We start from the raw sequence: 12,520 nt of genomic DNA, 5'->3' as shown, positions 1-12,520 counted from the left end.
GTGACAGTCAGCTCCAGGGATGCCTTTGAAGGACATCAGCAGCATCAGCCGGTCCCCAGAGCCCAGAGTTTGGAGCAGTGCCCACCAAGGCAGAGAGGCTGTGCCATCAGTGGCAGAGATGGAATCACGCCCCGGCAGGTGCAGTTCGTCAGAACCCCACTTGAAACACCCAACATCATCTTTGAACTACTAGAGCCCATGCGGTCAAAAAAATCCTCCTCTCAGTTCAATAACAATTTTTACTGCCACAAAGTCCCACACCTTTCAGCAAGCTAAAAAGCAAAAGAAACCCTGGTCCAAATGCAATGCTTTTAAGATCAACGTTTACTCTGTGTGACCTTGTGTGATTCTCTAACACAGACTAGCTTGAAATACTGGGTCAATATTAGTTCAGAACAGTCTACATTTTATGCCAACTGCTCTTGCATCAATTTTTATCAAGTCAGATGGAGTTGTTGTATCCAAAATCCAAATGTTTTGTTTTATACCTTTCCTGCACAAATTGTTAAAGGCTTTGCACTGTTAAGCATCTGGCAAAAGTTGATTATGCACCATTAAATCTCTTCTTGCACAAGAGCATAAGTGGGTTCAGGGCAGCTATTAACATATGCCAAGGTAAAACAGCATCATCCAGTGAGATCTCCATTTGAAAGAACATCTTAAACATTGAAAGACAAGAAGAAAACACATATCTTTATCTGTTCAATATTATACCTCTTCATTTAACATCTGTGCTGTTATTCTTCCACTTACAGAACTTTCCCACCTTCTCAGGTGAAGACAAAATGTGCAGCCTGATCCTTTAAAAGAGGAAGTTTTCAGCAAGTCTTGTGCTTGATACAGTAAGCACCATCTACGTGACAGCCAAAGAATGTATATTTGATTTATACAGGCCAAAGAGTTGCCTCAGTATTAAAAAAGTACTCACATGCCCAGAAATCATTCATCCCAGAAATCATTCATGTCAAAGGAAAATACAGCAGGGTGCCTCAAACTTCTTAGGAGGTTGCTCAGAATTTAGTCATTAGATTGGCTTAATCTAACATTCTTAGTATTTACATAAAATATCGTGACAGCAACTACAAAAATTACCTGTACAAAAAGAGTAACTACATGCATCTTCTAGCCATGCCTAACTCATTTTAGCAGCTTCAAGCAAACAAGGAGCCGTCATTATGTGAGCAGTTAGCAGAGCAGCAGCAAGGACACAGCTGATCAGCAGGAGTGCACCAGTTTTTCCTGGAAATAATCTGGTATGGACTAACAAAATATTTATGAACCCATCCATTTAAATGCAGATGACTAGTCACACTCAAGTTGCCACACACACACACAGGTACCACTTTCTCCAGACCATTAGAGGTTCGTAGAGGACGGTGAATAATCCCACATCTTTTACAGACTTCAGCACAGAAAAAAGTCATTAGCATCTGTATTATAACGTTATGAGTACAGGTAGGCAGCATACGCAATGCAAACTATAAATACGATTCTGTCTATGCAAGTTAATGAAATGTTATGAAATATTAAGTTAAAGGATTTCAATGGATTCCACAGAAGTCATGTCTTCAGCTTCCCTGCCTCCCAAAGGCATACTAACAAGCACAAGGAGCCAAATATCAAATCCTCACTAGTAACTCATCGTGCTACACACATGTCATTACTCCCCTTTTTGCAATGAAAACCCAAGGCTGCTCTTCCCCACGCTCACCTCATCCAGGTTGCAGAGGGTAGCTGTGGGAAGAACTTGAAATTTAAAAATAAAGGGAACTGGTTTCTCTGCTATTCCCTGAATTTATGATCAGTCTCAGCAAGCTGAAAGAGGAACAACTGCTCTGCCTCTGAAACTAGTCCAGACACTACAGCATGACCTCTCCAAAAATATTCCAATTTCAGTTTGGAGAAACTGTTTCCATGTTTTGTTTTGCATGTCAGAGTAAGGGCTGATCGTTTACTGCTGAGTTGTATCATTCCTAGAAATGTGAGAACACAGAAATCATAGAGGACTTTCTCTTGCAGCTTTATACCACAGAATAAAACACATTTAGACTCATGTACATTTTAGTTAATTATACTGTGTTCATCATCACGTTCAAGGAATCTGGTGGTAACAGTTTATAAACCATGACACATTTGTTCTGTATCATTTCTGCTTATAAACCACACAGACCCCATCATTGCTACTGGTCCCACGCAGAAGGCGCTCGGCACCACCAGCCCTGTTCGGCAGCAGGCAGTTCAGTCATTCTGGCTTTCAGGTAGCTCTTTGCTGTGCCCCGCAGCACTGCTGTACCTGCAGACAACGCCTGCCATACTGACACGTCAATAAGATGACCCGTTCAAGAGGTCATATTCCTATCCGAGATCCTCAGAGCTAACAGCTTCCCTGCTGATTCAGCTCAAAACCAGCCTCCAGGACGGCAGCAGAACAAGAGAGAAAAGCTGTTCCACACCTGGATGTGGTCTTAAAGGATACGCTTATTTTATTTGGGGACTATTTCTGTTAGCTTTTCACAATGCTTACAGGCTTACAACAGGTTTCACAATGCTTACACTTTTGGGAAAGGAAATAATCTGCCTGTCAGCTTCATCTGCAAAATAGCAGCTGATTAGCACATCAAAATATATGACAATGAGAACAGAGCAGCAGGCAGAGTACAGGTGAGGGAAATGATAATCACAAAATAATCTTTCATTGCACCTTTAAACACATTCTGCGCATGTGCCAAACTTTGTAGCATCTTTACCACACATCAGAGTGCAGCCCCTTCACAGTCATGAGAGCCATACCTCAGAACTGCTGACCAGTATTTACAGGACTAATCAAAGTTTAACAAGCCCTGGCAGAACTTCCACTTATCTTAATATCAACATTTGGCATTGAAGTAAATGTTTGTAACAGAGAAACAGTTTTATTTGGGCATACACATTATCAATAAATGAACACAAAACACCAACACATACTGTTTGCTTACTGCAAACCTTGCAACAAGAGAATCTATATCATATTCATTTCTAAACCAAGTTTGAAGTCGCACAGTGCCTACAGCTTGCAAACATCACCATCATGTGTCTATGAAGAACTGCAGTGCCAGTATCCGCAACCATTTATGTAACGTGATTCACAGACTTTTCTGTGTTTTGTGTACGTTGGCATATCTTGAGGGCATGCTCAGTCTAGTGTGGTGCCTGTTTTTCATTAAATGGGAAGACTTTTTAAAAAAAATAAATATAGCTTTTCATCAGAGCCCTGAGGCATCCATTCATCACCTTATCTTGTCCCAACCAATTTTTGAACAGAGACATATAATAAAGGAGTTCTCCTTTTGCCAATTGCATAAAGGATTTCGGGATGGTGAATGAACAGAAGGAAAATCTGATATACATACTTCCACCTTTTTTTTTAATATCATAGCAGTGTTGCCCATTTCTGTCTCTCCACCCTGCCCAGTGACTGGAGTCACTTCATTAATCCAGTTCTCAATATTCTCACTGGAAACTAAAATACCATTATTGAGGTAGCAGAAGGGAATCTTTGATAGATCTCTAACCCACCTGAAGAAAACTAGAATTGCTATTTCCATAAATAAGATGTAGCTGAAGAACAGCTCTGGAAAGCTCTAGGAACACAGAAGGTAGGAAATTCTGCTCCAATTATATCAAGCAGTGAGTAACACATCAGAGACAGGTACTACTGAAACCAAGTAAGGTTATGCTGCTAAAGCAACAACCCAAGATAAGCAACCAAGTTGACAGATGTAAGGAAAATCACACAGGACAACTCCACGAGAAAGAGAACAGTGGGGAGGGCTCTAGTGAAGACAGGGAAGGAGGCAAAGCAGACACTGGCCTCAGAAGTGCAGGGTAATCTTAAACAGGGTAAACTGAAGAAATGGAAAGGGAAATGAGAGGGAATGGAAAAATCACAATGAGCACATGAGAACACCAATAATTAAGAGAACAAACAAGAGGTGGAAACAACAGGAACCTGGCAAAGAGAAATACTTCGCTAGACCAGAAGATGATGAACAGAAGAGTAACTTGAGAAAACTGAGCAAGGAAGGGAAGAAAATGGAAGAGGAGGTAAAGGCAGGAGAAGAAATAGAAAAGGCCAGACTTACCACAGCATACACAAACAGAAATGGCTAGCGAGAAGAACCAGAAGTACCAGATCTGAAGTGCAATGCAAAAAAAGAAATCTATAGAACTACACTAAGAAAAGAGGGAAGAGCAGCACATTATCTTCAGCACAGAGTCCACATTATGCCCCTCAGTAAGTCAGGGTTCCAAATTCTGGCAAATTCAGCAACTCCTCGTGTTATTTTTTCCTTCTCTTCCACTTCTGCAGCCCTATCTCCCCTCCCTGCAGCAGGGCATCATCCTGTACTAGTAACAGCGCCTGTCATCCGCTGCTGGGCAACTCTACTGGGACCTCTGCCACCAAAAAGCCAACGCCAGTTGATTTATGCTGGTTTTGTAAATCCTGCTGTACATCCTTGTTTACCATCATCATGGATGAGTGGTTTACACCACTCATCACTTGTAGACTTAGGATAATGAGAACTCTAGTGACTCTCAAAATACTTGCAAACTGAGGTTTCCTGTCATGAGAGTCATCAGGGGCCTGCCTGAAGATTGCCATGAAAAAAAAAAGAAATCTGTGGGAGAAGTTATTTTTGATTTAGGTTTGTTTGGCTTCCTTAAGGAAAAAAAAAATTTCTACAGGCCACTTCTTATTCATGAAGTTGCTTCAGCAGAATGTCTGCATTTCAGCTCAAGCTGTGATCTCACCATCTTCTCCAATTTAAAAACACTCATACAGACTATTTTTGTAACTCTCACCATCCTAACCAAAACATGTGACATCACTCTTTCTATAGGTGTAAAAATGCTGTCTCTCTTTTCCACACACAGTATTGAATTACTTCATTAATCAGACAGAAAGAAACTCTGAGTTTGAGAAGCAGGACGAGTAGGGCTAGAAGCTGGAGTTCAGTATGTTAAACCAACAATATGTTGGGTTTTCATTAAATTGACTCCTTTTTTCTTCAGACACAGGTCTCTCCTCTATGTTTTTACCTACTTGGGGATTTTCTGTTTGTTTCTCTCTAACCTCAGTTCTGTTACTCTGTTCTCTTTTCTATTTTGCTTGTGATTCATCACAGATGTTTTTTCCCAAAAAATGCTCACGTGCTCATCTTTCTATTCCTTGTAAGCTTATGGCTGTCTTCCTCCACCCATTGTCTCGCTTTCTCCTAGGCATCTCATCTATGACTTATTTTTAGCTTTCTTTTGGCTGTTTTACCTTCTACCCATCACCATTTTTAAATTAATTTCTACCTCTTTTTTTTTTTTTTTATGGATCCAGATGTCATTTCCCTTACCCTGCAGGAAAGTCTCCTTGGTTCTTCATCTGCCATCTTCCACCACCACTTCATTTTCCAACACCCCTCAGCCCAGTCCTCCCAGTCCAGGACTGAGCCATGCCTCCAGCAGGGACTGCAAAGTGCAGGCGGGGGAAGATGAACCAACATAGGTAGCGAATACAGCCCCGACCCGAATCCCCCGGGTCAGAACTGGGCTGGTGCCACCACCAGCTGGTGGGAGTCCTCTCCCTTTTCTGAAACAGGGGAGCAGCTGCAAAGGCACCTGAGCTTGGGAGCCCTTGCTACTTTTGCTGTCTTAGGAGAGCACAGGATCTACCTCCTGCACCACTCTTACCACACAGTAGCTCCCTCCTCATTTCTCCTCCCCTGCCCTAGCAGAAGGAACATCTACAGCCTTAGCCCTGCTCTGAACAAGGCGTTTGACCTACGCTGCTGCCTCTGCCAACACCTCCAGCTGTAATACCTGCTGCCCGTTACCACAGAGACAACACACCAAGGAGGCAAAAGGCCTGGGAGGGGAGAGTGGCAGGAGCTCAGAGCGGCTGGGAATGAAGCCCACACACCACCCTGTGCTTCCCATTCCTCCACTTCCAGGCAGGGAGGAGCGAGAGCCTAAAGAGATCCCCCCTCCTGTAGGCAGCTAGTGGAAACCACTGCAAATTGTTTTATTGTCCCAACTCCTCTCCTCCTTTTGCGAGGGTGGGTAAGGAAAGCGAAAAGATCTCATTTTTCTGGTGAAGGAAAGCAGTGTGATACCTGGCTTCAGAGTAAAAGCAAAGGCCTCTGGGAAGCAGGACAACAGGCCACATGCCCATCAAGGTACCATCATAAACATGTATGTCAAACAACCCTCTGTATGTCAAAGTCTCCCTAAACAAAAGAAGATTAGAGTTAGATATATAATCTTCCATTTACAGAGGAAAATAACACGCCTTGAAAGATTAAAGACCTGAGTCACACAGCAAGTTGATCAGACTCAGATTGCAATTGGTTTGGTCCCCAGCTCTTGCTCCCTACAAAACAAGGCTGCCTCATTTAAACCATAAGAGACAGCTTAATATTTAATAGTGATTTTTTTAAAAAGATCTGGCTAGTGTAAGAATTCCTTTTATTCCTCAGAAGCAATTAAGGAACAGCATTTACAGGCTCTGTAACACTGTGCTCAGTGACTAAAAGGCCAGGTGGAGCTGATTACAGCCAGAGCAAATCCCAGTTGCTTTTAAAAAATTTAAGGATCCCACCTCATGCTCAAATAGCCCTGGGGAAGGTCTCAGAAAGCACTTCCAAAGGGCACATGACTCCAAGTGCTATCAGCTAAACATTGAAAACTTGTTTCCACTCTCACTCAAAACCAATGTAAACCAAGAGGAGCCACTCAGTGAAGCAACACTGAGATAAAACTGATCCAAGCATCTGAAGGAGCATGGTCCTGGGAGAGTTTCCCCCTTGCCTGGGCTGGCTCATGATCAATGAGTGTCATTGTTCTCACTGCTGACTTGTGACTTCAGCGGCTCTTATCTCAAAGTTTCATGAACAAAATTACCCTCTGTATAATAAAGCCTTCCTAGGGCATGCTATCACTTATTTAGATGCTAAGCCAAACTTAGCTAGGCTGCTAATGCCAGTAGCTCCCTATTGGTATCCAAGCTGACCTTGCCCGTGTTCCAGCACAATGGCTCTTACCGTACCCTGATATAACAGCACTGCCTGCTTAGTTTCACAGGTTACTGCTCCCTGTTTTGTTTTCAGGTCTGGAATCCAAGACTCCTTGTTACAAAACTAAGACAATATCATTAAAAATGCTGTTACTGACAAATGGAGCTGTAGCTGCACTGTAATAAACCAGACGGAAGAAGTTCAGTCCATGCTTCCCAGTAAAATTCTCAGTGAAATGGAGCAAGAAACAACACCTCCTCCTCTGAGAGCTGTGGAGCACAGATTCTTCCAAAATCTCAGGACTCATCAGGACAAAATAAAATCTGAAGCCTACACAGCAATGGGCTGTTCAGCCTGTTCATTCCACACCAAAGTGATTTTTTGGGGGGAAATATAGTCCACATATACAACAGCCAGGGACTTGTTTTTCCTGATGCTCTGGTGATTCCTGCAGAACTGGAAGAGACCGGCAAGAAAAAAAAAAAAAAAAAGATCAGAAAATATTTATACTAGCTTCCTGTTAAATACAAAAATGAAACACCTGGCATTATTTTGCTTTTAATTTGCCAGTGTAATATAGTGATATTATGAGATCAGCTGAACGTGGCTGGCACAGTTTCCCGAAACAAAATACTTTAATACCACCATCCCCACAGGAGGTATCTTGGAGTAGTTTGGGGTGTGTTACACACGAAGTATAATGATGCAATCTGCCTTCTGATTTCAAACATTCAGCTTGGTTTGCATTTGCATGGTACCATCCGCCAGCAGCAAACAGTTCAGGGAAGTTCGGGAGACCACACTGTGTTCAGGATAAGAGCCTAACATAAAGTTTGAGGTGTCAAAGTGTTCGTTATTGAGTCCCCTTGGGTTTTGGTGGGGTTTTTTTCCCCTGTGTTAAAAAGGAGATACAAATAAACACGTGATGAGTATTTCCAGGGCAGTGGCCATTGCCAAGTTTGAAGAGAATGATCATCAGGCTGAGTCCACTGATGCAGCTCTGTTTGTGTTGTGGAAAACTCTCACTGATTTCTGTGGGAGCAGAGTTTAGACAAGGAAGAGTATAATCCCACACTAAATGCCTGCCAATGCATGAATACTGGACAACCTCCCTTGCTTCTCTCATCCTTACAGTCCAAATCTGTGCTCTGGACTTCACTGAAAGCGCCTACGTCCTTAATCCCACATGGCCATTCTGTGACAGACTGACTCCTGACCTCTTTTATTACCATGTTTCTTTAAAAAATGAAAATAATACACAAGAGACACGGCTGAAGTAAAATCTTACGTCAAAGAAGATCATTCCTGTACTGGGAAGTCTAAGGGTTTTTGGAAATCTCAGTTTAACCTAGTCTAATGTTACAATATCCTTATCATTATGGCTTTTACCAAGCCACACAAAATCAAAGTACACATAACAATAATCCAGAAAGGGCGAGAATTCAACAAGAAAAATCTGACAAAAATTAATAAGCGTACTTTAAATGAAATAGGACTTTGGTGAAACAAGTATTAATCTTGGACCAAGCTCTGACCCATTACACCAGAGGAAATCTGCTTAGGCTCATAATGATGGGATGTTAGTAAGAACAAAATTTACTTTCTATGCTTCTTTATTCAAAAGATATAAACTTTGAAAAAAGCTATTTAGCAAGTAACTGAACTGATTATTTAAGCCCTCAACCTGTGAGCAGTCTATACATACACTTAGATTTACACACTTAAAAACCTAACATTTCCTAGTAGTAGGTGTGTGTTTTTCAGGACACGTTACCTTGAATGTTACAGCATTTTGGTTATAGCATTACAAACCAAAACCCAAGGAATCTATCTGACTGTACAATGCAGTTGTATCTACTGGTTGAGAATTACTGTAGTCAACGGAAATAGAAGGCCAGATCTCCAATAATATCACAAATTTGCTCAGCAAAACTTACCTAGCTAAAATTGTTTTTTTCTACTCACAAACACAGGACAAATGGGGAAGAGACCGATCCTGGACATTAACTACATTCAGTCACCCAAGTACTACACTTCTCTACTAGCAGTCTGCCAGAAATATAAGAGGGTCAGGTTATCAGTAACGGAAAGCACAGATCAGCTCTTCAAATATTAACCATAATATTTCCTTACAAGTCTGATGGCGGAAGGGTTGGGGGGCAGGGGAAGGAAAAAAAAAAAGGAGGAGAGGGAAAGGGGGAGGAAGAGAGAGCCTGTGTGTGTACGCAAGGAATGTGGGCTCAATATACAACAGCACTAAATATTTTATCTTCCAACCAAATTGCTACAAAAGAGTCCTGATTAACATTTCATTGCAAAAGATGCACCACTATAGTAAAGGCCTTAAAAATCTACATTTAAATGAAATACAAAAAAAATGTTATACAAAAGCATCCTCTAGGCATTCCCTTTTAAAAGCAGTAGGTTAAAGGTTTGATTTATATAGACTTTAAAGAGGTTATACATTGCCTTTGTCACATCACAGTTTAACTGTGTAGTTTCACCTCAGCTTCACATTTATGAACTGGATGAAGACAATACCATTTCTGAAGTGCAAATCCAGACTTTTTTTTTTTGTCTGTTAAAAATTCTCTTTAGCACATATAAATGCTAACATCCAGCCTTTGAGGTATTTCTCTTTTTGTTTTTTTACCCATTTCCCTGAAAAACTAACATGCTACAGGTTTTAATTTTATTTTACAATAAACAGCACATGAAAGCACTTGCTGGAATATTTATTAGATTCATCAATTATCGTTTTGTTACATGATCTGCAAAGAAGAAAAAAATATACTCACAGTTATGCAAAAGAGCATAGTTGGTGCACCATGACTGTAATACAGACTGGTTGATCTTTACTGGACCCTACACCACAAATGAAAAATCCTTGGCTTTACTACATTTCAGTGTGTTAAGTGTTCACACAAGCAATGTTGTTTGAATTATCCAAGCTCTCTGCTGTGTATCACCTATAGACCAATAATTCTCACTCTGTGCAAAATCCAACTAAGCTAAACATAAACACAAAAGATAAAATTCAACACTTTCTAATCAGTTGTTCCATAGCAAAACACAGCACAGAAGGGGCTTGCACGGCAACCAGCCTCCATGGGATGCCAAAGCATTCAAACTGGGGACCCATCTTCTCATCTAACCCCCAGTGTTTACACAAGGAACCAATGAGAGATACTAAGCAAAGACACCAAGCCACAAGAGAGCAGCCAACACTTAATAAATGCAAAACATCACAACCTAAATATGTTAGCCTAAATGTTGAATGACTCCTAATTATTTATAATCAGCAATCATTAAGAGTCACATTTCTCCCCACTGATTCCTTCAGTAGAGAGGAGGCAAGTGTGAAAAATTGGTTAGCAACCTTTCTGTGGGCCAATTGCTCTTGTTCCCACAGGGACTCAGCCAAAGCCCCTTCAGAAGTCACTGACCTCAACACACTGTGGATCAGGCCCTGAACTCCCGCTTCCAGGAAGGTTATGCTCCACCTGGCTTTATAGTCAGAGAGAGAAGACATGGGCAGCCTCACACTACAGCCTCTTTCCCAGAAGACTATTAAGCTTCCTATGAAACACAGGCAGAGGTTAAACACTGCATTACCGCCAGCTTACCTCCCACAGACTTGAAAAGTGGTGGCCACCTTCTGCAGAAAACGAGCGAGGGAGGGAGGAGTAATGCAATTATGCCTGAACTCCAAGGCATGGCAGGTATGCCCAGCATCGATGTGCGACTGCAGCACACGTCTGCACCTGCAGATTGCCTGCTCCTGCCCTTGACAGAGAAACTGTCTACATAAATGCTGTACAGGTGGGTCTCCCGGAAGGTAATGGTGATCTGGTTAAAAAAACAGCATTTATAAAGCATTCTTCAGCATTCTGACTTTAAAACCATGTTGCAATGTCTTACACATCCTACCTCATATCACACCTTTGCTATTTTCAGTGAAGCCCACTGCTCTTCTGCTGGGAGGGAGTCCTACCCAGACCAAATGTAGTCTATATGTAAAGGCTACTAATTAAAACAGCTCCAGAAGTCACCAACCAAATTCTCTCCCCATCGTCCTCATGCAGCAAAATAAAACTTCTAACCAAAAGTTCAGTGATGCCACCGACATATGCCTTCCTTGATGGTGCTGAAGATCCTAAAGGAGAAACACTCGACAAACTGTTTGTGAAGCATTAGAGAGCTACAGTGCAATGTTTTGTAAATAGATGATATGAAAAGTTTTACAGAGTTGCTGAAAAACACCTTTTGTGTTTCCAGATACTTACCACAAGCTCATAATCACAGCACTTCTAAAACTCCCTGAATCTGCACTATAGGATACTTGATGACATAGCAAATAACTCTTTCACTGATGCAGCAGTAGCAGCTCTCAGACGCAACTCTGGCATTTACTCCCCGAGAAGTAAATATTGACTTAACAGCAACTCCCAGAGCATATGCAAAGCCATATGAACGATTGCTTCCGCCAGTGCAGACTCACGCGTTCAGAACGACGCCTGCCGCTTTATTCTTACTCGTTCAACCATGTAAAGCATGAGAGAGAAATCTCCTCTTACATCTGTGATGAAAAGAAGCCAAGAGATTCTCCTCTAATTTCATCCAACCTATAACTCTACTCTTAAATGGGCATTTTACACACAACATCCCAGTCCTGCCAACGCACGTACCTGACAATGATTCCAGGGTAGCAGCCTGTGTAAATAACACCCATCAGCACCCAAAGACCATTTTACACTGTGCGGATCTGGGATTTTTAGGTCAGGTCCTTATCTTCGACCAACCACTGTTTCAAGTTAATTTTACAGTAAAAGGTTGGATTAGTGTCAGTTTGGAAAGTGCTATGCAATGAAATTTCCTCCACTTTTTCACTCTGAAATGTACCATAAGATGAATTGTCCTTGCCACTCCAAGCCTCACAGGAGCCCTCAGGGCATTCCAACCCTCAACAAGCACTGTAAAATGCAAATAACTAGCATCATCAGACTTAGTACCCAATTGCAAGGGTTTATTGCTAAGCTGAGGGCAATTCTTGACATAAAATTAGGCCAGTAGATAACGAAGCTAGACTGCTACCTATTGGTACGGACTTTTGAGGGCATGACTTCATGGTTCTGCATTAAGTAACCCAAGCAGAAGGATGGAGTGGTAAACTGGAGCTCATGTAGGTGCACCTGACATGTGCTTGTTTGCAGGGTCCAGTGAGGAATGTGCATGTGCGTTCATAAGAGAAAGGGTCTGTCTCCACAAACAGATGTTTCCCAGCACTACCACCACGACAAGACAAGAAGGTCCAGTCTGCAGTGCTTACAGATTCAGAGCCATCTCATCTGCCCCAACGGTGAATTTACAGTACTGGTCTCAAAAGCGTGAAACTCTCAGGAATTTCCTTTTCACATGAACAGCTATCCAACAGAGGTAAGGACAGGACCTCAAATCCCATCTTAAATGTAGCACAG

The 12,520-nt window shown here is 41.8% G+C and overlaps 1 protein-coding gene across 1 annotated transcript in view; it reads right to left on the bottom strand.

The window, feature by feature from the left end:
* GLI3 (GLI family zinc finger 3) overlaps positions 1 to 12,520 on the bottom strand; it is a 208,799-nt gene that overhangs the window by 165,148 nt on the left and 31,131 nt on the right. The window lies entirely within an intron of this gene.

This window comes from Strix aluco, chromosome 1 (genome assembly GCF_031877795.1).
Source record: "Strix aluco isolate bStrAlu1 chromosome 1, bStrAlu1.hap1, whole genome shotgun sequence".
Lineage (NCBI taxonomy): Eukaryota > Metazoa > Chordata > Aves > Strigiformes > Strigidae > Strix > Strix aluco.
Note: the sequence above shows the minus strand (reverse complement) of the source record. Positions and strands in the feature narration are given on the sequence as shown.